At 41.2% G+C, this 27,473-nt stretch overlaps 1 protein-coding gene and 1 non-coding gene across 2 annotated transcripts in view; both read left to right on the forward strand.

Moving 5' to 3' along the window:
• The window catches only part of BMERB1 (bMERB domain containing 1), a 142,146-nt gene that overhangs the window by 40,633 nt on the left and 74,040 nt on the right, over positions 1–27,473 (forward strand). The window lies entirely within an intron of this gene.
• On the forward strand, positions 7,561–7,667 carry LOC133064103 (U6 spliceosomal RNA). Its single transcript, XR_009694577.1, has one exon. It is a non-coding gene; the product is annotated as a U6 spliceosomal RNA (small nuclear RNA).

The following is a 27,473-nucleotide window of genomic DNA, read 5'->3' on the forward strand; positions in this document are numbered from 1 at the left end:
CAGAGAGTTTCAAAAACTGGAAATGGTTCTGGAAGGCCAGAGTATTTCCTTTAAAAACATAAGGTGCAGCATAACGGATCTGTGAGAGAGAAACTACCGGGGAAACTTTCAGTTAATGAGGCAGGTGTTGTCTGCCTTGGTGAAGAAGATTTCTGAGCGTCCTGCACACTACCAAGCCCGCCGACCTGCATCCCAGTGACTGCGCATTGGGCCAGTCTCGGGAGCAGTGGTTCTCAACCAGGGCTGATTTGGTGCCCCAGGGGACATCTGGCAACATCTGGAGACATTCATTTTTTTAAATATTTATAAATTTAATTAATTTATTTGACTGCCCCAGGTCTTAGTTGCAGCATGTGGGATCTAGTTCCCTGACCAGGAACTGAACCCGGGTCCCCTGTAAGGGAGCACAGAGTCTTAGCTACTTAGTGTGTGTGCACTCAGTCGCTTCAGACTCTGTGTGACCCTACGGACTGTGGCCCACCAGGCTCCTCTGTCCATGGGGTTCTCCAGGCAAGAACACTGGAGTGGGTTGCCATTTCCTTCTCCACAGGATCTTCCTGACCCAGGGATCGAACCCAGGCCTCCTGCATTGCAGGCAGATTCTTTACCATCTGAGCCTCCAGGGAAGCTACTGGATCACCAAGGAAGTCCAGCAGAGATGTTCTTCACTGTCATAACAGGGGTGGTGGGGTGTGTCTGGCATCTAGTAGAAGAGCCCAGGGATGCTGCTGAACCTCCTTCAGTGCATGGGACAGCTCCTTTCTCCCCAGTGATGATCGATTTGGCCGCAAATGTCGCCAGTGCTCGGGACAAGAAATCCTGATGACAAGACACTGATGTGGGGAGGAGGGAAAATGTCATCCTGATTCCAGTGATAGGAGTGACGTCCTGTGCTTCCAAGAGTACAGTGGCCCCTTGGGATCCCTGGAGATTTGTTCCAGGACCCCTACAGTTACCCACATCTGAGTGTGCTCAAGTCCTTATGCCAGCCTTCTGGATCTGCAGATGCCGAACCTGAGCACAGTGAGGGCAACTGTATTGTGAGAGTCAGCACCTCTGAAATAGCCTAAAAGGTATCCATTTAGCAGCGGTCACAGCAGAAATGTGGTGGTCGCGGTTTAGTCACCAAGTCGTGTCTGACTCCTGCCGCCCCATGGACTGTAGCCCTCCAGGCTCCTCTGTCCATGGGATTTTCCAGGTAAGAATGCTGGAGTGGATTGCCATTTCCTTCTCTAGGGGATCTTCCGCACCCTGGGATTGATCCCGCGTTTCCAGTGTCTCCTGCATCAAAGGCAGGTTCTTTACCACTGTGCCCCCAGGGAAGCCCCCACAGCAGAAGTGTAGCCAGATCCTGAAATGAAGGGTGAACAGCCTGGAAACCAGCAGGAGCATGAAAAGGGATTCTCTTTAACCACCTACTCTTGTCTCATGAAGCAGCGACAGGCTGAGCTGTGCTTTCGCACAGCCTCCTTGAATATATGTCATCGCAGCCTTAACAGTGTTTATAGTAACTTATCACCTTAAATATTCTTGAAATGATGTTACTTAAGGGGAATATAAACAGGGAAAGCCATCCCTCCTCCTCCTCCTCTGAGCCCCCACCCCTCTCCTGCTCCTGCTTCTCATGATGCACCTGCCTTAGCAGTGATACTGATTCATCCTGGAGCCGGGTCTCCAAGTATGGGTGTGCCCCAACATCACAGAGCACGCTTGGGTTCTTTCTGTGTGTGCTTTAATTTCAGGCATAAAGCTAGCACAGAAAAAAGGCTAACACTTTTGTATCCATCTTCCAGGATTGACCAGTGCCAAGATCTTTACTTAAATCAGTTTTAAAGCAAGCAAACAAAAGAACACCTAAAGATTCAGCTGAAAATCCTTCTTTAGTTCTCTTCCTTTCCAGGAGTGACCTCATTGTGAAATAATATGAGTCCCTCTTAACCACGTATTTGAGTTTTTACTTTATCATATGTGTATACACACATAGGATGTGGTGTTACCCTGTACATGTCCATTTATCTCTTGTTTTTACCACTAAGCATTATGTTTTCAGGACTTATGCATGCAGATATGTGTAGATCAATTCTTTTATTTTTTGAACTGTTCAAAGTATTTGTAATATAGGAACATACTACAAAGTCTTCAACCAGTGTCCTATTGATAACATATAGGTTGTTTTCAATTTGTCACTGTTACCAAACACTGCTATCACGGCCACCCTGGTATAAATAGCTTTTTGAGCTCAGGAGCAAGAGTTTATACTGGGTAGTTATCTAGAAGTGGAAGCATGAAGCAAACAGTATGCACGCTTTCGATTTTAATAAACATTGTCAAATTGTTGTCCAACTGTGATCGTATAAATTTACACCCTTCCTAGCAGGGTATGAGTTGCCATTTCCTTGCATCCATACCAAACACCCATAAACTATCAAGACTGTGAGAGGTTTGCCAATCTGGTGAGTGTGAAATGAGTTTTTTTATTTTATTTTTGCCTTTTCCTGATTATCAGTGAAGTTAAACATCTTTTCATCTGTTTACTGGATATATGAGTTTCCTTTTCTGTGAATTCTTAGTTCATATCCTTTTGCATTTTTTGTTTGTTTACTATTGTGTTGTCATTTTCATGGGCATTCTTTACATTTGGTTCCTAATCTTTTGTGTGTGATAAACATCACATCTTAAGTCTGTGGTCTGTCTTCTTTTTTAACATTGTATATTGAGATAATTGTAGATTGCATACAGTTGCAAGAAATATTAGAGGCATCTCTGTCTACTTCTCACCTGTTTTCCCTCAGCAGTAACATTTTGCGTAGTACAACATCACACTCAGAAAATTGGCATTGATACAACCCATTGACATTATTCAGATTTCCCCAGGTTTGTGTGCTCTTGTGTGTGTGCGTATTTAGTTCTATATCGTTTTATCATATGCATAGATTTGTGCAGCCACACCACAGTTGAGACACAGAATAGCTCCATCATAGGGACCCCTTGTTCCATTACTTTAATGACAACAGTTACTCTCCCCCACTCAATCCCTGACACCTGCTAATCATTTTCTATTTCCATTTTATCATTTCAAGAATGTTATATAAGTGGAATCATACAGTATATAAGCATCTGAGTTTATCATTTTTTCAGTCACCATATTTCTCTTGAGATCTGTCCAAGTTATTGCATGTATCAACCATTCGTTCTTTCTGCTGGCTGAGTAGTATTTCATAGATGGATGTACCACAGTTTGGTTCATCCATTGAAGGATATCTGCATGGTTTCCAGTTTGGGTCTATTATGAATAAAGCTGCTATGAACACTTGTATAATTTTTTAGTGTGAATATAAGTTTTCATTTTTCTGGGATAAATACCAAAGGGTGCAATTTTCAAGTCACACGGAAGTGCATATTTAGCTTTGTAAGATGTTGTTGTTCAGTCGTTAAATAATGTCTGACTCTTTGCAATTCCATGGACTGCAGGCTTCCCTGTCCTTCACTATCTCCTGGAGTTAGCTTAAACTCATATCGATTGAGTCAATGATGCCAACCAACCATCTCATCCTCTGTAGTCCCCTTCTTCCCCTGCCCTCAATCTTTCCCAGCATCAGGGTCTTTTCCAAGTCAGCTCTTTGCATCAGGCGGCCAGAGTATTGGAGTGCCAAACTATTCTATGCTTCTTCTAAGTGGTCAAAGTTCTAAATGCAAAGTTGTTTGTAGTATTCCTTTATTATTTCTTTAATGGCTACAGAATGTGTAGAGCTATCCCATTTCATTTGATATTGGTGATTTGTGTCTTCTCTCTTTTTATGTTTGTCAGTCTCCTAAAAGTTTATCATTTTTGTTGATCTTGGGGGATAAGGATTAGAGTTTTGTTTCACTGTTGTTCTCTATTATTTTTGCTGGTTTTGGTGTCACTGATTTCTGCGCTTTAAATTTCCTTCCTTCTGCATACTGTGTTTATTTTACTATTATTTTAGTTTCTTGACCTGGGAACTTCTGTTATTGAGACCTTTCTTCTTTTCTAATGTGAGTATTTACTACTATAAATGTCCATCTCAGTATACTTTAGCTTCATTTCATTTATTTTAGTAAGTCATATTTTCATTTTCATTTGATTCTTTAAAAAAATTTTCCTTTGCAATTTCTTTAACTCAAAGACTTTTTATATATATGTTGTTTAGTCTCCAAGTTTGGGGAGATTTTTGTTATATTTCTGTCATTGATTCCTGGCTTGATTCCATTATGGTCAGAGAACATAATTTGTGTGATTTTAGTTCTTTTAAATTTAATATTTGTTTACCAGGATATGTTCTGTCTTAACATTCCTTCAGTTCAGTTCAGTCGCTGAGTCATATCTGACCCTGCAACCCCATGGACTGCAGCACGCCAGGCTTCCCTGGCCAACACCAACTCCCAGAGCCTACTAAAAGGATTCCTTGGGCACGTGGAAAAATATGTGTGTTCTACTGTTGTTCAGTAAAGTGTTCCATAGATATCAGTTGAATCAGTTAATAGTGCTAGTCAATTATTTTATATCCTTGCTGATTTTCTGTCTAGTAGTTCTATCAGTTGCTGGCAGTGGAGTATTGAAGTAATAAATTATAATTGTGAATTTTTAAAAAATGTGTATTTGTCTATATATTCTTTCAGTTCTATCAGTCTGCTTCTGTTTGGTGTATAAACATGATTACAGTGTCTTCTTGGTGGACCAATCCTTTTATAATTATATGATGTCCCTCTTACAATGTTCTTTGTTCTGAAATCTACTTTATCTAATATTAGTATAGCCACTCCTTTTTTTGGTTAATGTTTGTATAATCTTTTTCTGTCTACTTTCAGTCCACCAATATTTGAAGTGACTTTCTTATAGATAGGACTTCCCTGGTGGTTCAGACGGTAAAGAATTCACCTGCCATGCAGGAGACGATCCCTGGTTTGGGACGATCCCCTGAAGAAGGAAATGGCTTCCAACTCTAGTATTCTTGCCTGGAAAATTCCATGGACAGAAGAGCCTGGTGGGCTAGAATCCATGGGGTCGCAAAGAGTCAGACACAATTAAGCGACTATCACTTTCACTTTTTCTTTTAGATAACATATTATTGGATCATTATTTTCTATCCACTCTGCCAGTCTTTGTCCTTCAGTTGATATATTTAGACCATTTACACTTAAGTTAATTATGGATGTGTTTGGGCTTAAATCTGCACCCGGTTCTATTGGTAATCATTATATACTTCACTGTCATGCACTGATAAGTTAAAAACAAGCATCAGTTATACTTAAGAATGTTTTGATGAAGCAATAAGAATTATTAATTTTATCTGCTCTTGACTCTTGAGTACATGTCTTTTATTTTTATTTTTTCATTTTTATTTTGTTTATTAGTTATTTAAAATATTCACATGGCTGATTCATGTCAATGTATGACAAAACCCACTGCAATGTTGCGAAGTAATTAGCCTCCAACTAATAAAAGTAATTGGAAAAAAAAAAAAAGAAACTAAAAAAATAAAATATTCATGTGTTTGCAAAGTTAAAACCTCAGTCAAAGTACAGCAGAAAAGTTTAGCTTTCATTCCTGTCTCTTCTCCTCTCTTTCCTCTCACATCAATAACTTTTTAAAAAATATTATTTCCTTATTTATTTGGCTGCGCTGGTCTTAATTGTGGCATATAAGATCGAGTTCCCTGACCAGGGAATGAACCCAGGGCCCCCTGCATTGGGAATGCAGAGTCTTAGCCACTGGGCCACCAGAGAAGTCCCAGTAAATACTTAAAACTGGATTTTGACTTATCCCTCTTTTTTAAAAAAATATAAGCAAATATATATATATTCTAGTATTTCCCGTCTACAAAAATATTCTGGATGACAGAATGAGAAGTACACATAAGCCTTTTTTTCTCACAGAACATAATTTTTACTTGAAAGAACAAATGTGTTTTCTACTGTCATTTTTTCAGGCTTGAGTGTTTGTCAGTTTCTCAAAAATGAGTGAAGTGAGCCTGTCACTTCAAGGAAAACAACTGACAGTGTCTGTTGCCAGTGATACAACTTGAGCTTTCAGTAGATGATTAGGATTTTGGAAAACTTGCATCTGTTACCATGAATTTGACAGCTTCCCAATACAAGACTTTTCTGGTGATATCGGTAGTAATGTAAATTAATGTAATTTTTGTGGTAAAACATGCCAACATTTGGAAGATTAGCCTAACTCAATGAAGCAGTATTTTCTAAATGACCAATATATGATATTACAAAATCATGTTTAGTTAAAATATCTTTTCAAGTGTTAGACCAATGGATTTCTTAATGTAACAGAGTATAAAAAGTTCACTGATAAAGTTGTAGATTCCATATTGCAACATTGTGACTTACCTTGAAAAATATACTCCACTGTGAGTTTTGGTGTAGTAAAAAAACAAGAAATTCACAATAATCTGAAATGGCTATTCAAACCCTCCTCCTTTTACTAACCATGTATCTGTGTGAGCCTGGATCTTCTTTCTATACTCCAACCAAAAGAATATATCACAACAGACTGAATGTAGACCCAGATATAAGAATCCAGCCAGATATTAGATTTGCAAAAATGTAAAACAATGGCACTCTTTGATGGTATTTTTTTGGAAAAGAGTTTTTTCATTAAAAATATGTTATTTATGTTAACATGTATAGCAATTATAGATTTGCTATAAATTATAGAATTTATAGTGATTATTTTTAAATGAAATAGTAAATATTTCTAAAATTTCTCATTTTTAATTTATTATATAGTAAATATTGATAGGTACAGTTTAAACAAAAGCTATTTGGGTTCCCAATAATTTTCAGAAAATTCTTAAGAACTGTTGATATATGGGGGATTTTCAGGTGGCACTAGTGGTAAAGAACCTGCTTGTCAACTCAGGAGACACAAGTGACCCAGGTTCAATCCCTGGGTTGGGAAAATCTCCTAGAGGAGGGCATGGCAACCCACTCCAGTATTCTTGCCTGGAGAATCCCATGGACGGAGGAGTCTGGTGGGCTGCATACAGTCCATGGGGTCACAAGCAATTGGATATGACTGAAGTGACTTAATGTGCACACACATTGATACATAGCATGAAATAGCTATCTAATTTTACTTTTTCCACATGATGACAAGTTTCCCCAGTACTAGGGAATAGTCTACCCTGTCTCCACTGATTTGTAATGTAACCTCCTGCCTTTAGCACATTTCCATATGCATATAGGTCTGTTCCTAGACTTCCTTTTCCTGTTACAGCTTTCTATTTGTCCATCCATATGTCAATTCCACCCTGTGTTAATTACTACTGCACAATATTCTTTTGCTGTCTGGGGAGAATTGACATTTATGATACAAGTCTTCTCATCCATGGTTATGGTATGTATTTCCATTTATTTGGAAATTATTTGGACATTATTCTCTTTATGTCCTTCAATAAAGTTTTATTATTTTCTCTGCAAAAGTTTCATATATTTTGTTAAAGTCATTCTTATGTTTTGTTTTATTGGCTATTATGATTTTTAATTAATTTTATTGTAGTGTAGAAATTTTACTGATTTTGGGTGCTCACTTTGGCAGCACATATACTAAAATTGGAACGATACAGAGAAAATTAGCATGGCCCTTGCGCAAGGATGACACGCAAATTTGTGAAGCATTCCATATTTTGCTCTTTTTCCCATGGTCCAGAGATTGCCTCCAGCCCAAAGGAAACGCCTTGGACACGCAATGCTGAAATTGTGTTTTTTCACTATAAAATATGTTATAAAAAAAAAAAAAGAAATTTTACTGATTTTGGATGTTAATCTTGTAACCAGAAGTTTTAACTTAAGTAGTTTATAGATACTCTTGAATTTTCCGTGTGGACAATCACAGAATCTGAAAATTAATACTGTTTGATTCTATTTCTTATACTTATTTTTCCTTGTCTTATGGCAGTGGCTCATTCCGTAGGTCTACTGGTAACAGTGGTGATGTTGCATTTTGTCAAATACCATGACCTACTGAATTAGGATTTCTGATGATGGAGAAGAGTGCTTGTTATAGGTTGAGGTTATCTAATATGGTGGATAAGTAGTCCATATGTGGCTAAGAGCATGGCTTTTAGAGTCGAAGGGTCACAAAGAGTTAGACACGACTGAGCGACTGAACTGAACTGAACTGAACTGATCTGAGTTCATGTTGTTGTTCTTTTTCTAACTGGGACCTTGGCAGTCATTTAACTTCTTACAGTCTTAATTACTTCATCGGTAAAATCAAAATAAAAATAGAAACTTACCCTATGGCTCTGCAGATTATATGAAACAAACATTAGTTTGTGCTTTGAAATCAAATGTGATTGGACCACGACCTGCTTCTCACTTGGGCGGTGGTAGTTTTGTCAAGGCTGTGCAGTGCTTTTCACTGCACTTCCCTTCAGGTCAACCACACAGGTATCTCTTCTGTCTTACATTGAAGTTCGAGATAGAGAGCGTGCCCACTCTATAAATATTAATCTCTTTGTAGAGGCCTCTTGAAAGGAAGAAAAACACTGGGATTAAAGCAAACTTAAAATACCTCTCCCCAATCACCTACTACAATTATTTGTTAAATCTTAAGAAGTCAGCCCCAACTTGAAAGGCTGAACTTGGAAATTCATTTGACCTTTTGGAAAGGCACTTTGGCAGTATTTAGCAATAGCTTAAATGAACAAACCTTTAATCTGGGTATTTCACTTTTAGGAATCTGTGTTATGCAAATATTTGCACAAATGCATGAAGTTCTCTGTAACAGAATTTCATTAGAGCATTGTGTCTAGTAATGAAAATTTGTATCCATTCCCAGTGGTTGGTTACCTCTGGAGAGAGGGGTGGAGCTGAAGGAGAGGTGTCGGAGAAACTTTTTGCTTTTCTTAACATAGTTCTAGATTATTTGAATTTTCTACAATGAGTATTAATTCATGTATTGCTTGTGTAGTTATGCAATATCATCAGGAACCTCAAACAGATCTGTGAAAGTCAGAAACATTTCTGACTTTCAGGATATGCAGGATACAATGCATCACCATTAATTTGGCAAGATACCTGCAATTCCCCAGTCTGCACCAAGGGCAGAGTGACCTTGAGTAAGAACCAGTCTTAAGAGAAGGAGAAAAGGAACTCGGGTCCCGATCATAGGGACCATCCAGAGGTGTGGGATGGTGCTAAGGCAGCATCTTCTCTGTCTCTAAGGGAAAAAGTCTCTACCCAGCATATGGACTAACTTGGGAGCCTTGATATGCATGCCTGAAATAGGACCCCAAGAGGTGAGCAGAGATGCTGTTCCTGCTTCCAGGGCTGGGAGTAGAGAGAAAATGTTTTTGAATCTCATAAATCTCTATCGATTGTTTGGTATTCTCTGGAAGAGGAGCCGGGTGGGGAAGGCTGAACCTGGTGTGTTAAGAAGCTGCTTACATAATTTGAAAAGATACGTGCACTGTAGTGTTCATTGCAGCACTATTTACAATAGCCAAGATAGGAAAGCAACCTAAATGCCCATCAACAGAGAAATGAATAAAGGAGATGTGGTACATATACACAATGGAATATTACTCAGCCATAAAAAGAATGAAATAATGCCATTTGCGGCAACATAGATGGACCTAGACATTATCAAGTTAAGTGAAGTAAATCAAAGACAAATATATGATATTACTTATATGTGGAATCTAAAAAGATAATACAAATGAGCTTGTTTATAAAATAGAAACTGATTCATAGACTTCAAAAGCAAATTTATAGTTACCAAAGGAGAAAGGTTGGGTAGAGGGATAAATTGGGAGATTGGGATTGATGTATGCACAGTGCTATATGTAAAACAGATAACCGACAAAGACCTACTGTATAGCACAGGGAACGCTACTAAATATCCTACAATAACTGATATAGGAAAAGAATGGATATATGTATATGTACAAATGGATCACTCTGCTGTACATCTGAAACTAACACTATGTTAAGAAAGAGAAAGAAGCTGGGTACTTTCCACGAAGAGCAGCATGGATGGAGGCCAGCCCATATTTCAAGGGCAGCAGAGGAAACAGCCCATGACTCACTGCTCCCTCCAGTTTCACACCTGGAGGAGGATACCACTGACAGGGAGCGACGGGAGACAACTTCCAGGGGCTGTGATGTAGGAGTCCCCTATCTTTTTTTTGTTTTTGTCCCCTATGTTTTGAAAAAACTCAAAAGACAGGCTTCAGAATGGGAGAAAATAATAGCAAATGAAGAAACAGACAAAGGATTAATCTCAAAAATATACAAGCAACTCCTGCAGCTCAATTCCAGAAAAATAAATGACCCAATCAAAAAATGGGCCAAAGATCTAAACAGACATTTCTCCAAAGAAGACATACAGATGGCTAACAAACACATGAAAAGATGCTCAACATCACTTATTATCAGAGAAATGCAAATCAAAACCTCAATGAGGTACCATTACATGCCAGTCAGAATGGCAGCTATTCAAAAGTCTACAAGCAATAAATGCTGGAGAGGTGGAGAAAAGGGAATCCTCTTACACTGTTGGTGGGAATGCAAACTAGTACAGCCACTATGGAGAACAGTGTGGAGATTCCTTAAAAAACTGGAAATAGAACTGCCATAGGACCTTGCAGTCCCACTCCTGGGCATACACACCAAGGAAACCAGATCTGAAAGAGACACGTGCACCCCAGTGTTCATTGCGGCACTGTTTATAATAGCCAGGACATGGGAGCAACCTAGATGCCCATTAGCAGACGAATGGATAAGGAAGCTGTGGTACATATACACCATGGAATATTACTCAGCCATTAAAATGAGTTCATTTGAATCAGTTCTAATGAGATGGATAAAACTGGAGCCCATTATACAGAGTGAAGTAAGCCAGAAAGATAAACACCAATACAGTATACTAATGCATATACATGGAATTTAAAAAGATGGTAACGATAACCCTATATGCAAAACAGAAAAAGAGACACAGATGTACAGAACAGACTTTTAGACTCTGTGGGAGAAGGCGAGGGTGGGATGTTCTGAGAGAACAGCATCGAAACAAGTATACTATCAAGGGTGAAACACATCACCAGCCCAGGTTGGATGCATGAGACAAGTGCTCAGGGCTGGTGCACTGGGAAGACCCAGAGGGATGGGATGGGGAGGGAGGCAGGAGAGGGGATCAGGATGGGGAACACATGTAAATCCATGGCTGATTCATGTCAATGTATGGCAAAAACCACTACAATATTGTAAAGTAATTAGCCTCCAACTAATAAAAATAAATGGAAAAAAAAAGATTCTGCAGGCTTTAAAAGTAGCTTGCATTTCTAGTTATAGAATTAATACATGTACATAATAGTAATAATTTTACTGAGCATTTGTCCCATACCAGATACTGTGCTTTAAGATTTATATGCAATATCTCACTTGGTATTTACAACAAATTGAGGAGAAAGGTCCTCAAATTATTTTCTTCATTTTATAGACATGGAAAAATTATCATCACTGACTCAGTGGACATGAGTTTGCACAAGCTCTGGGAGATGGTGAAGGACAGGGAGGCCTGTTGTACTGCAGTCCATGGGGTCACAAAGAGTTTGACACGACTGAGCAACTGAACAAACAAATACACACATACATATGTGTATATATGCATACATTTATGGGCTTCCTTAGTGGCTCAGATGGGAAGGAATCTGCCTGCGATGCAGGACACCTGGGTTTGATGCCTGGGTGCGGAAGATCCCCTGGAGAAGGGAATGACTGCCTACTCCAGTATTCTTGCCTGGAGAATTCCACAGACAGAGGAGCCTGGCTGGCTACAGTCCATGGGGTCCCAAAGGGTTGGACATGGCTGAGCGACTAACACGTTCACTTCACTTTCGCATGCATATATAGGTAGGAAAAACTCATACACATTTCTGCCTTTCAAAGAAAATCAACAGTGTGATGCATGTTTTTCTAGTAAGTTTTCCACATATTTTTAACAATGCAACTAATACCTATTTATTTTTTCATGTCTTGCCTTTTTAGCATTATACTGTGTTTGCATCCTCGACTTACCAATGTTCTTCAGTAACTTAATTTTAACCAGCCCCTACAGAGCTGAACATCTGACATTGCCAATATTTCACTGTTATAAAGAATGTTGTCATGAGTATATATCCTAGTGGGCTAACATCTGATTATTCATTTGTGAAGACCATAGAAGGTCTTTTTTTTTTAAATTGTGATACACCTGAAATATATGAGTTTCAGGTGTACAACACAGTGATTCGATATCTGTATATATTGATGGCTAAGTGATCACTACCAGAAATCTAGTTAATTTCTATCACCACACTGTTACACATTTTTTCCCTTGTGGTGAGAACTTGTAAGATGTATGCTCTTAGCAACTTTCACATATGCAATCCAGCGCTATTAGCAATGTTCACTATGTTGTACATTGCATCCCCAGGACTTATTTATTTTCTAAGTGGAAGTTTGTTCTTTTGACCACTTTCACCCGTTTTAACCACCCCCCCACCCCTTGATAAATTCTTCTAATTTATTTGAGAGTCTATGCTCTTCCCTCTTCTAGAGACACTTTAGCAGGGTTAAGAGTGGACTAATAGGAGTTTGATTCCCAGCTCTCTGCTACTTACCACCTGTGCCTCCTTAAAGAAGTCACTTCCTCTTTCTGGGCCTGGCCTTCCCATCTGTGGGCAGGGCTAATGTAACATTGACTGACAGTGATGCAGTAGCCTTTTACGAGACCTCGAAAATCTCCTTCACCCTCTTCTGCCTCCCAGTCTCCACAGGACAAGACCCAACCCATCCTTCATGGTCTAGTTCCAAAGCCACCCCTGCTATGAAGTCTTTGATATCTTTCTGGCTAGAATTATGTTCTTGATTTTTTTAATTGAGATAAAATTCACATAAAATTAGCCATTTAAAAAAACTGAATTAGCCATTTAAAAAAACTGAAGTATAAAAAGAAATAAAAATAAAAATTAAAAAAACTGAAGTATGGTTGATTTACAGTGTTGTGTTGATTTCCGCTATACAGCTAAATGGTTCAGAAAATTAACCATCTTATTTATTTAAGATGTATTTTTACATCTGTGTTTTTACATGTGATTTAGTGTTGTGTTGATTTCTGCTATACAGCTAAATGGTTCAGAAAATTAACCATCTTATTTATTTAAGATGTGTTTTTATTTTTTAATTTATTTATTTTAATGTTTTGATTTATTAAACTATGGACTATAGTCCAATTATGGACTATGGACTGTAAATTTATAAATGATAAAATTATTTAATTTTATATTTAATTTATATATTTAGCATATTTATTAAATGTGTGAAATAAGTTAAGATTTATTTAAGATGTGGCACACTTTTGACTGTGCCACTCAGCCTGTGAGATCTTAGTTCCCCAACCAGGGATGAGCCAGCACCCCTTGCACTGGCAGCACAGAGTCTTAACCACTGGACCACCAGAGAAGTACCAGAAAATTAACTGTTTAAAAATGTTTATCCCACTGCTGGGCATACACACCGAGGAAACCAGAATTGAAAAAGACACGTGCACCCCAATATTCATTGCAGCACTGTTTACAATAGCCAGGACATGGAAGCAACCTAGATGTCCATCGACAGATGAATGGATAAGAAAGCTGTGGTACATATACACACTGGAATATTACTCAGCCGTTAAAAAGAATGCATTTGAATCAGTTCTAATGAGGTAGATGAAACTGGAGCCTATTATACAGAGTGAAGTAAGTCAGAAAGAAAAACACCAGTACAGTATATTAGCGCCATATATATGGAATTTAGAAAGATGGTAACAATGAGCCTATATGCGAGACAGCAAAAAGAGACACAGATGTAAAGAACAGACTTTTGGACTCTGTGGGAGAAGGTGAGGGTGGGATGATTTGAGAGACTAACATTGAAACATGTATATTACCATATGTGAAATAGATCACCAGTCCAGGTTTGATGCCTGAGACAGGGTGCTCAGGGCTGGTGCACTGGGATGACCCAGAGGGATGGGATGGGGAGGGAGGTGGGAGTGGGTTCAGGATGGGGACACATGTAAATCCATGGCTGATTCATGTCAATTATGAATGTATGGCAATGTATGGCAATGTATGGCAAAAACCACTACAGTATTGTAACTAGCCTCCAATTAAAATAAATAAATTAATTAAAAATAAAATAAAATGTATTATTCAGTGGTATTTAGTATGTTCATAATATCTGCAACCATTGCCTCTAATTAGTTCCAAAACATTTTTGTCACCTGAAACCCACACCCATTCAGCAGTCACCCACCCCTCCCCCAACCCCTAGAATAATCTTTCTGTCTTTGTGGATTTACCTATTCTCGATATTTCATATGAATGGAGCCATACACTGTGTGGCTTCTGTGTCTGGCTTCTTTCACCATTTTTACTTTTGGACGACTGAAATATTTTTTCTACATGCTTTTCCTCTCTTGTCTCATGAGTTTCTCCTTCCCCCATGGGCTTCAAAGCCCCTCTACTCCAGGACACTCTCTTGTCTATTCTGCACGCCTCCCACATCCAGCAGTGGCCTTGCCCAAAGGAAGCCCCAAACATACTTTGGCTGAACTGAATGAAAAGTTTAGCCCTGAGTGTGTTCGCCTGGCCCAGCTGCTGAAGAATCCAAGGAACAAGACTTCCCTGGCAATCTAGTGGTTAAGACTCCCTCCATGCCTTTCACTGCAAGGGGCACATCCATCCCTGGTCTGGGAACTGAGATCCCTCCTGCCATATGGCCAACAATTAAATCAAGGAAAAGAATTGAAGTCTTGAAGAAACAGGCAAAGGACAAATCATCATTCCCTGCAGTTAATCTGAGTGACCTGGGCGGCTTTGCCAACCCCTGCAGAATCCCGCTGGAGTACTCTTAGAACAAACACCCAGAAAATAACTTCAGTGGCTCAGCTGAGACATGGTTAAAGATGATCTGTGGGCAAAGTAGGGATCCTTGTCCTAACAGGAGGCTGCCCCTTTCTGCCCGTGTTCTTTCTATGGCTCCCTATTGCCCTCACCTTGGTTGCTGCGTGAAGAGTGGATTGTCAGGGGTTACGAGTGAAACCGTGGTGGCTCTACAAGTTGTTCAGACGAGTCATGAGATGGCAGGTGGTGGATGGTTTTGGAAGATGATTTAGAAGTACAGGCACACCTTGGAGATACTGCAGTTTGGGTTCCAGACCACCATAATAAAGTAAAGATCGCAATAAAGTGAGTTTTTGGTTTCCCAGTGCATATCAAGATTATGTTTACATTATACCCTAGTCTGTAAGGGCTTCTCCGATGGCTCAGACGGTAAAGAACCGCCTGCAATGTAGGAGACTTGGGTTCAATCCCTGGGTTGGGAAGAGCCCCTGGAGGAGAACATGGCAACACACTCCAGTGTTCTTGCCTGGAGAATCCCATGGACAGAGGAGCCTGGTGGGCTACAGTCGATAGGGTTGCAACGAGTCAGACATGACTGAGCGACTAAGCATACACAGCAACATAGCCTGTAAACTGTGCAATAGCATTATGTCTAAGAAGCAATATCCGTGTTATTATCGTTCAGTCGCCCAGTCGTGTCCGACTCTTTGCAACCTCATGGACGGCAGCAGGCTAGGCCTCCCTCAGCATCCCCTGAAGTGTGCCCAAGTTCATGTCCATTGCATCAGTGATGCCATCCAGTCATCTCATCCTCTCTTGCCCTCTTCTCCTTCTGCCCTGTCTTTCCCAACATCAGGGACTTTTCCAATGAGTTGGCTGTTGGTATCAGATGACCAAAATACCGGCGCTTCAGCTTTAGCATCAGTCCTTCCAATGAGTATTCAGGGTTGATTTTAATCTCATGACTCCAACTTGACTAATTTGCCCAGACCTGAATGATTACTATGGCGGGAGAGAGGGTAAAAGGTGGTGGTGGAATATTTTGGTTGGCCAGGTTCTGGATCACATGCCCAGTCCCCCAGATGGAAATCAAAACACAGATGCTGGCTGGGGAAAGAACTGACGTAATTCAGAGGCCACTGAATTCAAGGTCAGAGGCTTGATCTTGACCTTGCCATCAGTTAGCAAATCTCCTGGCCATTCAGGTCCTCATGTTGCCCATCTTTAAGGGAATCATCACACCCATTCAAATACCAATTACTACCACCCTGGGAAGCCATCACTTTCTTTTTTCATCTCACTTGCTTAATCTTCTCAGAGAAGCATTTGGATTTTCTCCAAACCATTTCTACCTTCAGAAATGTGACTTATGAGGAAATTAGGCAACTGCCTTTTACTTTCACCCCAGTCATTTGGCACAGTGGTAAAGAATCCTCCTGCCAGTCCAGGAAACTGAAAGAGAAGTGGGTTCAATCCCTAGGTCAGGAAGATCCCCTGGAGGAGGAAATGGCAGCCCACTCCAGTATCCTTGCCTGGAGAATTCCATGGACACAGGAGCCTGGCGGGGTACAGTCCACGTGGTCACAAAGGGTAGGACACGACTGAGTGAGCATGATGAAGATGAGAGTCATTTCAGCAACTGGTTCTGCGACACTGTTTATCTCCCTCCCTCAGCTTCATCCCAGGTAAAACTGCCATTTCAAGCTGTTTCATTGGAGGGAGATGGAGAAGAATGCATCTTTTCAGAGGAAAACAAGAAGTCACAGATAATAAGAAAAAGTAAAACTGAAGCCCAAAACCAATTTGTTGACTCCCTGCCCGTCCAATACAGCGTTTTAGGCATCTTCAGCCAGTCCTTCTGCCTACAAACCAGTGAGTGATTCCCGGGAGCTGGCCTAGTTAGTGCACAACTAAGGAAATAATTAGAAATCCAGCAAACCCATTATTTCAGAGGCCCATGCTGATGATTCAGAGAATATGAAAACTGGAAGAGTGGAGTGTTTTTCCCTTCATTGTGGTACGTTTGAGGATTCTCTTGGTTGTAGGTAATTGAAACCCATTCAGTTAGCCAAGGGGGAATATTATTTAAGGATTCTGGGTTAGGATTCTGGCATTAGGATTCTCCAGAGGAACTCATTAGGAAATATATATTAAAAAAAAGAGTTGTAAAGAATTGGTTCGAGTGATTATGGAAGCTGAGAATTCTCATGATCTGCCATCTGCAAGCTGGAGAACTCAAGAAAACCAGTCTGAGCGTGGAGGAAGCTTCAGAACCCAGGAAGCCGAGGATGTGAACACCAGTCAGAGGGTAGGAGAAGGTGAGAGGACACCTCCCAGCTCAATCAGTGAAGCAGGGAAGAGAGGTGAGCTCCTCTTTGCTTCTGCCCTTTGTTCTATTCAGGTCTTCCGGGAACTGAATGCTGCCAGCCCTCCTGGAGAGGGCAATCTACTTTACTGAGTCCACCCATTCAAATGCTAATCTCATCCAGAAACACCCTCACAGACACACCCAGAAATAATGTTTAATCAGGGCACAGTGGCCCACTCAAGTTGCCACTAAAATTAACCATCACGGGGGTGCCTCACAAAACCCAGGGTGGAGAAGTGCTGGAATTCAGGAAGGGACTAGAATGTATTGTGAATCAGGGAGCTCCCTTCCTCCACCTCCGTTTCTCTTTATAGCTCTCTCATTTGTCTCACACTGCAGAGGGGCTTTTTCTGGTTTTCGGAACTTGTGGCAAACAGCTTATGTTGTTGTTGTTTTAATATTTATTTATTTGGTTGCTCTGGGTCTTAGTTGTGGCCTGTGGGATGTAGTTCCCCGACCAGGGGTCTAACCTGGGGCCCCTACATTGGAAGCTTGGAGTCTTAGCCACTGGACCACCAGGGAAGTCCCTACCAGGCTTCTATTTTAAGACAGCAGTTAGACTGTGGCTGGAATCATAATCTCAGTACTCAAGTCTCACAGAAGGAGCCTATTGGTCCACGTGGGTCAGATATCCACACCTGGGCCAATCAGATGTGGGAGACTGGAGAGGGGCGGGGCTTATGTTGTCTGAACATGACCAAGTGGAAGGTTCAGAGAAAAGACATTTTCCAGAAAAGCTGGACTTCTAAGAAGTTAAGAAAGAAAAGTGTGTGCTGCATTGTGCTGCTAATTAAAGTTCAGACTGTAGTGCGTTGATGAAAAAGTAATCAATAGTCAATCTAAGAAAAAGGTGGGGAATTCTACTGGAGCCAACCTGAGGGTGATAACCTGGGAGACAGTCTTTTAGAAAGCTCTGAGGAATGTTCTGCTGTTAGTGGTCAAAGCACAGTTAGGAAAATTAAACATCAAATGATGCATTACTGACGGTTTACACAATCCAGATCTACACGAGCGGTGAGTAGCAGGTCGTGGGTCATCATGGCCCTTACAAGATAAAGAAGGGAGTTTGTTTCCCAAGGAGGTCTGATTAGTGCAGATACACAACACATACTCAAGGGCGGGGAGGAGGCCCAAACGGGCAGAGAACAAATTTACATTTAAATTTTCTTGTTTTGCCATAAAATATGAATTTTGTCTCATCAGGTGGAATCTCATTACCTTCATCTGTTTCTTTTTTAAATAATAAATTCAGCTTGTGAAATTTTAGTTCCCCATTCCCCAATCAAGAGATTGAACCTGGGCCCCAGCAGTGAAAGTGCTGAGTCCTAAGCACTGCAGGGCCCTAGAAATTCCCCCTCATCTCTTTTAAATAAAGCTGAGATTGGGACTTCCCTCGTGGTCCAGTGGTTAAAAAATCTGCCTTGCAATGCAGGGGACATGGGTTTGATTCCCGGTTGGGGAACTAAGATCCCACATGCTGCAGAGCCACTAAGCCTGCGCCCTGCAACCACTGAAGGCTTTGAGCTCTGGAACCTGTGCTCTGCAAGAAGAGAGCCAGCACTGTGAGGGATCTCACAAGGAAAGACCCCTCACAATGAAAATAGAGATGCTGCAGGCCGCGACTAAGACCCAACGAAGCCAAATAAATTAATATTTTAAAATGTGTCTTTAAATAAAGCTGAGATAGTCTACCCCACCGTGTAGTCCAATTTAGGGGACCAGTTTATAGGGGCTTGAATCCTGGCCCCAGTATTTGCTGGCTGTGCGACTGTAGGCAAATTACTCAGCCTGCCTCTGTGCCTCAGTTTATTCATCTGCCAAATAGGTAGAATAATAATATCTACCCTGTACGGTGGTTGGGACCATTAAATGTGTGAATGTAAGTAAAATGTTCAGACTCTGCCTGGCAAATAGTAAAGGCTTAATAAATAATAGCTATTGTTCTTCTTACTCTAAAGTTCATTTCAGTTATGGCTTATATTAGTTCTTGGATTATTTAAAAAAAAGTAGAAGTTGCTAGAAATAGACTTTTCACAGTTATGGGGAAATAATCATTACTGAAATTGAATGTATCATTGCTCTTGCCTTTGGGATGATTTTTTGAGTTCTGAATAGTACTTCTGGTTTATAACCTTAACATGGAGTTTCTTCTAAACAAGTTTCTGTAAATAATTAGCAATTTTTTTCTTCATTTTTTTACTTGGAAAGAAAAGCCAATCTTTTGAACACGTTTCTCTGCTTAAGTTTGGCTAGTTTATAAAAGGCAAGTTACAGAATCTCTTTTGTCTAAAGGATCCTTTAGGACAGAGGTCTGCAAACCTTCTCGTAACAGGCTAGTAGTAAATATTTTTGTCTTTGAAGCCAGATGGTCTCTATTCCAACCATTCAGCTCTGTTGTAGTGTGAAAGCAGCCATAGATAATACATAAACAAATGGAAATGGCTTCGTTCCAATAAAGCTTTATTTAGGGACACTGAAATGTGAATTTTGTGTACTTTTCACATGTCACAAACTATTTGTTTTCTTTTGATTTTTTCCCCCAATATTTTAAAAAAATGTAAAAACCATCCTTAGCTCACAGGCTGTACAAATACAGTGGTGGGCTGAATTTGGTCCTTGGGCTGTAGTTTGCGACCCCTGACCTAGGAAAGAGTTGTGTTGGCATTTTTTACTATGGACAAGGGGAAACACAAGGACTGCCCTGGATCCACAGCCCTGTTAGCACAGCAGTATTTTCACCCTCTGCTGCTCCTTCTTATACATTTCTGTTAGAAGATGTGGAGTATTTGTGTGACCATCTTGGTTATATGCAACAGAAAACTCAAACTGCTTAAGCAAAGAGGATGCACCAGTTCTGTTCCTCCAGGAGAAGTTGATCCAGGGTTCCTCTGTTTCTCTCCATCTCTTGGCTCGTCTTCCTTCCGTGAAGATTTGCTCTCAGGATCCATGTGATGATTGGTCCATGGCCAGCAGAAACCAGGCCGAGTTTCTCCTCCTCCAAGAGTTTACACAAAAGCTCGGGACCTAATTACCTGTGTTTTGTTATGGAGCTTCGTGTCCATCTGAACCAGCTCTGCGCCTGGGGGAACAGAACACCACACCCAGGCAGGGTCAGCCCCAAGAATCCTCAAGATCCAGGAGTGTTGCCTGCATCAGATTCCCAACTAAAATGGGAGTCCACTTACCAAGGAGAGGTGACTGGGTGCTGGGAGGCAAAAATCAACAAATGTCCACTTCCCACTGGGGACATCACAATGTGACATTTAGAATCGAAATGCCTTGAACAAAGTGGGTGGGCGAGCTGCGTGGAGCAGGAAATTGCTCCTCACACCCCGTCTTCTGAAAGGGATGCCTGCCTTCCCTTTGGCAGATTCTCTCTGCAGGTTCCAGCTTCTTCTGGAACAGACTTTCTAGGCTTGACAAACCCAAAGCTACTGAATGCTTTAGATTTCATTTTCTGTGCAATCAGGTGGTCTAGACTCTCAGCACTCAGTTGATTGAGATTCTGTTTCGGGGAAGCAGTGATATGAATAGCTAACGTCCTGGCTCAGCCACTCACTCATCTTCTCAGTAAAAGCAGACAGTGCCACACTCTCTAACCAAGCTCAAAATAGCTGTTTCCTGACGTGGGCTCTTGGTGACTCATGGTGGCGTTTTCCAGTCTTGGGGGTATTGTTGACTGTTTCCTCTGCTCCTTTCCACACCACAGAGTCTCATTTTTCCTATCTTTCCCCAAATATTTATCACCTCCAGGTTATCCCTTGGGACAACTTCGTTCTGATCTTGTTTTTCTTTTGCCCTCAGCAACCCACTCCAGATTCAGCATCTTTTTTCCCTCTCTTCCGCCAGACAAGTGTGTGGCCCTCAGTTACTTGCACCCAATTTGGAGGTGCCAACAAGTGTTGGAAAGGGAAAAAAAGAGTTTTCCTCTGTCCATCTCAGACTCCCTGGTGGCAGCCCTGTAAATGAAACTGACAAAACAGAAAAACAGCCAGGCTTATTAACATGTGCCATCACACATGTACCTGGGAGCACTCAATGATGAGTAGCTCATCGGGGTGGTTAGAACTCGGGCTGATATAGAATCTTCACAGAAGAATGATACATTTTTAGGAAAGTGACAAGACAAGAAAAGGGACTTTGAGTTTCTAATGGGAAGGTAAGTAGATGGGGGAAAGTAATGGAGGATAAGGATTGGTTAGTCTTTAAGTTTGTTGTGTAGATTCCTCTGGAGACATCTCCAGGCTGATGAAGATCTAGAGTTGTTTCCACTGATTAATTTCTCTCCTTCCTGGTACAGAAGGGAGATTTATAATTCTATAAATATATAACCTTTATTATAATTTATAATAAATTTAAATTTATTATCTCCATACAACTTATAAAGGTATATATAATATATACCATTATACATACTAGGTATGCTGCTGCTGCTGCTAAGTCGCTTCAGTCGTGTCCGACTCTGTGCGACCCCATAGACGACAGTCCACCAGGCTCCCCTGTCCTTGGGATTCTCCAGGCAAGAATACTGGAGTGGGTTGCCGTTGCCTTCTGTATATATATTCTAGGTATATATATATATATATATAAATGTTATACAATTTATAACCTTTATTATAAATTGATATCCTGCTTTTAGGCAAATTGAAGAGGGTAGGGAGCTTTTCTTGTACCTTTTTTTTCCCTCAATTGCTTTCAGCTCAAAATAATCCTTATGGGAAAAGGACGTGTTTTGGGGTGACATATTCTGCTATCCTTCACAAAGGACCCTCAGAACACACTCCAGTCCTGCCTGGGGCCTGGCCCAATGTTTCAGTCTCCATCTTATGTGCCTGGGTGTGTGTGTGTGTGTGTGTGTGCCCCCCAAATGCTCAACCTCCTGGCCACCTATCTGCCACACCCCAGATCAGACAGCCCTATCTGTGGGAACAGGACAGCCAGCAACTGTAGGGCTGAATCACCTTCTGCAAAAGTCCACGGAGAGTGGGAGCTACAGAGGCGACCGTGGCTGAGCTGGAAGAAGCAGCTGGTATCTGCATAACTGCAGTTGTGTGCTTATTGATTGCATTTTATTTTATTTTATTGTGTTTATCGATCTCTTGCCATGACTGAGCCCTCGATTAAGCACTTTGCATACATTATGCTGCATTTAATCCTCCAACTCTCTGAGGCAGTTGCAGGAAGCTGATCTTTCTACCTATATGCCTGCTCCCTACCTTTACACCCTCTCTCACAGAAGACAGCAATCTCATCTCTCCCCTGCTTAGAATCCTTCCGTAGGTCAGTCACTGGGAATAAAATCCAGCTTTCCACCAGCCTTGCATTATCTGGCCCCTTCCTGTCTCACCATCATGTCACATCCTCATTTTGTTCCACCCACGCTGACCTTCTCTCTGTTCATGAACGTCAAGTTTGTTCCTATCTCACGGCTCCTGCACTTGCTGTTCCATCTGATGGTAACATCCTTTCCTTCTGTCTTCCCAGGCCAGCTCCTCTTGATCATTTAATGTCAGCTCAGATGTCACTTTCTCAAAGAGGTCCTCCCCAGCCACACTGTTTGAAGGAGCCGCCATCAATTGCTTACCAGCCCATAACCACATTTTACTCTCCACATAGTCCAGTTGACTTAAAGACTGTTTACCTGCAGCCCATCTTCCACACTGGGATGAGTGCTGCGTATCTCTGTGCTTAGAGCCTAGAACATTGTTTGGCCCAGGGTAGGTATGTTGAATATATGAAGAACCCCCCAGACCTTTTGAGGCTATGTCATTTGCCCAAGGTCCCACAGAAGAACTACCCCCTTCTCAGGAGTTGAACCTTGCATGTTCAAAAGGGATGCCAGGGAGAATAATACTCCATGCTTATGAAATAAATCTCAACTGGCTGAAATCTTGGCTAGCTTTTGTGTCCAGTTTTTTGGCATCTTCAGCTTTTTTGAAGCCACATTGATGCTTGAACTCAAATGCTCTGATTTTGAATCTCTTGCAGGGTTGCTGGCCCTAGCCACACCCCCAATTCTGGCTGGGACATGCAAGAAGTTCTGGGTTTGTGATCCACTGGGTTTGTGATCCACTTGTGATCCTCTTCATCTTCCAATGTAGGAATTTTTTTTTCTATTTATAAAAATAATACCATATTCTGCCCTCAAGGAAGTGGGCATAACTCCCCATCTTGTGTGAATGTGAGCTGTGCTTATTGATGTCCTTCCAAAGAGGGTGGTATGGAAAGAGGTAGGGGGAGAAATCTAATAAACATGACCTCAGCTATGAGATCAGGGTCAGCATCAAGAGTGACCTTGATCGAGAGTAACCTTTAGTATGTGCCCTTGATAGAAGGCAAGGAGAATGGCACTCTAGCTCTATGATCTTCCTCCAAAAACCCATAACCCCAGTCCAGTCATCAGAGAAACATCAGGCAGATCCCAGTGGAGGGACATTGAGCAAAACACCTGACGAATACTTCTTACAATTGTCAAGGTCATCATCAAAAGCAAGGACATTTTGGGATTTCCTTCCAAAGGTGAGCCAGGTGCTAAGACTTAGCACTCCAGAGTCTCTTGTTCGGTACCTGGTCAGGGAACTAGATCCTACATGCTGCAATTAAGATCCGGTGCAGCCAAATAAATAAATACATATTATTTTTTGAAAAAAGCAAACAAACAAGGACACTCTGAGAAACTGTCTCCACCAAGAGAAACCTAAGGAGACATGATGACTAAATGTCATGGGGTGTCCTGGATGGGATCCTGAAACACAAAAAAAGAGGACAGTAGGTAAAAACCAAGGAAATGTGGACAAAGCGTGAACTTTCATTTAAAAAAAAAAAACTAAATATTTCCGGTCCTGATGTTTTTGCCTGTGGCCTTTCTGTTTAGGGTTTTACCTTACCTCTCCTACTGGACTTTCAATCCGGCAAGTCCATTTCAGCGTTTGTGTCTTTTCTTCTTCTGCCATAATCCGACTCTCCCTCTGGTTTCCCAGTTTACAACCCTGTTGGTGAACACTGAACTTGACCCACTCATGCTCTCACACAGCCCACAGGCTTCCCTGGCTGGTTTTCTTTGACCCTCGAACACCCTGAATCCCAGCCAAACCACTCAGATAAGGATTTATCCTAGGCTGTCCCTCATTCGCAAACTTTCTGAGTTAAAATTATGTTCTCCAAGCAGTTTATGTCTCCAGTTAAGTTTCCAGGCAGTGAGAGATGAAATGAGCCACGTGATTTTAAGGCTAAGCAATTTTTTTTTTTTAAGGCTAAGCAATTTTTAAAAACTGAAATATTACTTTAGACAGTCTCAATTTACATTCCTCTAGATTCCAATCATACCAGCCCACCAAGCGGGCTTTTAAGTGGCACCATCTGGTTCTCTACCCACCCTTGCGTGACCCGGGCCCTCCGCTTACTTCTGAATTGGTTTGAAAATTGGAAGTGTTAGGGAGCCTTACTAAAAGATGCATGATTCACAGCTCAGGGTAGATTCGTAATTGTCTATATTCATGAAGTTGTTCTGAGATTTCAGGGCTGGAGGACATTAAAAAAAAAAAAAAAAAAAAAGAACTTTGAATAATAGGATGAACCTACAGAAGTGCCAAACAGCATTAGTTGTTTATGCAGTTTTAAGTGGACAGTTACATTATTGTTATTATAGGGTTATTGATTTCCATGGTTTTAATTCAGCATTCTTAACAGTTCCCTCTGAGTTAGAGAGAATGCTTTGTTCTCTGGTAGGGTCTCAGAGGACCTCAGGAACCAAGCTGAGCCCTTCTGCTTGGGTATGACAGAGCCACTTGGTGACTCATTGATGGTCACTTAGAAGGGAAAATATGACATTACAGATTGTTAAATAAACTGCCAGAACTCATGTGTCACCCTCCTTCAAGCCCCACTCTGGAAGTATTGCACACACATTATTCAAATGGAAACCTCTCTTGGGAACCACAATCCCAATCCATGTTGAGGTCTTGTGAGCACCCTTAATGGTGATAAGCAACTTTTTTCTTGGAGAGGGAATTTCATTTTTGGAAAAGTCATTCTGAGCCAGGTGATGCAAATAAAGTAGGTAATCAAATCTTGTGAATATAAAAAAGTGAATATAGGTGTGTTAAACTGTTTTTTCTGGAATGGCTCATAAATTTATTTGAAAGCAGTGATCAAAGACTAGTTTTCTTATTGATCCCTTTCCTTATTCCAGAAAGGACTGAATCATCATATAAGAGTCTAATAAAAGTTTTAAAAGGCTTGAGGAATGTTAGGATTATTAGAAGCATTCTGAGGTGATTTCTTGAAGGACAATATTCGTGACCCCATGGACTGTTGCCTGCCAGGCTCCTCTGTCCATCGGATTCTCCAGGCAAGAAAACTGGAGTGGATTGCCATTTCCTTCTCCAGGGGATCTTCCCAACCCAGGGATCGAACCTGGGTCTCCTGCATTGCAGGCAGAGTCTTTACCGTTTGAGCTACCAGGGAAGCCCTTATTCTAGAATAGTTGCTTAAATTTTTTTTTCCCATTACCTTAATATCACCTCCCATCCCCTTCCCTCCAGACCTAGGGCTCGTTTTGTGGACAATGCTGGTGGGACAGAGCGCTTCTTGTGGTCCTTAAGTAAGCATGGAATGGGATGGTGTCAGAGGTAGGGCATTCCCATTAAAGGGAGTTCTGGGGAGGGAGGTAAAGTTGGGGCAGGAGCTCCTGGGGCTGATCTCTTCTGTCCTTCCCTGTCTCCAGCTTCAGCAGTGGTGTTGGTCTGAGATTGTCTGGTTTCTCTTTTGATGTTGGTGCTGCTTCTGATGGTGATGGTGGTGATGATGATGGTGATGGTGATGATGGTAGGGATGATGGCGGTGATGGTAGCGATGATGATGGTAGTGATTGCAGGGATGATGATGATCGTGACAATGCAGAAGATGATAATGATGGTAATGATCATGAGGGTGGTGATGCTGGTGGTGATGGTAGTCGTGATCGTTGACAACCTCTCTCCTTATGATGTACCAGGTGCCACCTTAAGAGCCTTGCACACAGCCTATCATTCAACCATCACCATAGCCAATGAGTAATCTATATTATTATCCCCATTTTACTAATGATGGACCTTGACAGGGGGAAAGGTCACATGACCAGCTTACCAGCCTTGCAGATAGTTATTATGGAATGAACGAATATTGCAAGCTAGGGTAGTTAGACACACTTTATAAGTGAAAAAGCAAAATCTCAGAGAATGTAAGTATCTTGTCCAGAGTCACAAGCCAGTAAGGGGCAGAACTGACATTTCGACTTGAGTCATGCTATCAGCTGAGGGTGTTTGTTGTGTGATGGCTGCTGGCATGAGCTGTGTGGGGTGGATGATCCCCAGTGAGCAGGAGGGCAGTCTTACTGCTTGGTTGCCCTACTTCCTTCAATGGGACTAGGTCCCTTTCTACAGACCACAGATTTTGCCTCTGAGGATGATGATGACTCCACTCTGGGACTCTCCACAGTTGGTTTATCTGGTCTCCACTATTATATAGACTGTGATTTACTGAATAATGGTCCCCAAAAGATGCCTACACTCCTATCTTCAGAACCTATGAATATGTTACCTCATACAGCAAACAGGAATTATTGCAGGTGGAACTAAGGTACAGACTTTGAGAAGGAAGAGATTATAATGGATTACAAGAGTGGACCCAGTCTAAAAAAAAAAGAAAAAAAAAAGAGTGGACCCAGTCTAATCACATGAGCCCTTAAGATGAGAGAGCCTTTCTTGACTGAGTCAGAGAGAGATGTGAAGAACTAAGAAGGATCAGAGAGATGTCCCGTAAAAAGGACTCCTCCTGTCGTGGCTGGCTTTGAAAATGGAGGAGGTGGCTATTAACCAAGGAGTGTCGGTGACCACTAGAAGCTAGAACAAGTGAGACTTATGTCAAACCTCTGACTCCAGAAAGATAAAGCAGTACGTTTGCGTTCTTTTAAGCCAGTAAATTTGTGGTCATTTTCAAAGGCAGCAATGAACAACTTAGACTGGTTTTTTTTTTTTTTTTTTACTTTTTCACCTCTTGCCTTTTATTGACAGTGAGTTGTTTTGGCTGGGGAGGCAGTTGAGCATGAAGTCAACGTGAGAAGTGATTATCTGCAGAGCGAAGCTCTTGTGTGGCTTGAATGGTCTCCCTTGTGTCACCTGTAACTTATTAGTTACAGTTCTCAGCTGGCATTT

This window comes from Dama dama, chromosome 10 (genome assembly GCF_033118175.1).
Source record: "Dama dama isolate Ldn47 chromosome 10, ASM3311817v1, whole genome shotgun sequence".
Classification (NCBI taxonomy): domain Eukaryota; kingdom Metazoa; phylum Chordata; class Mammalia; order Artiodactyla; family Cervidae; genus Dama; species Dama dama.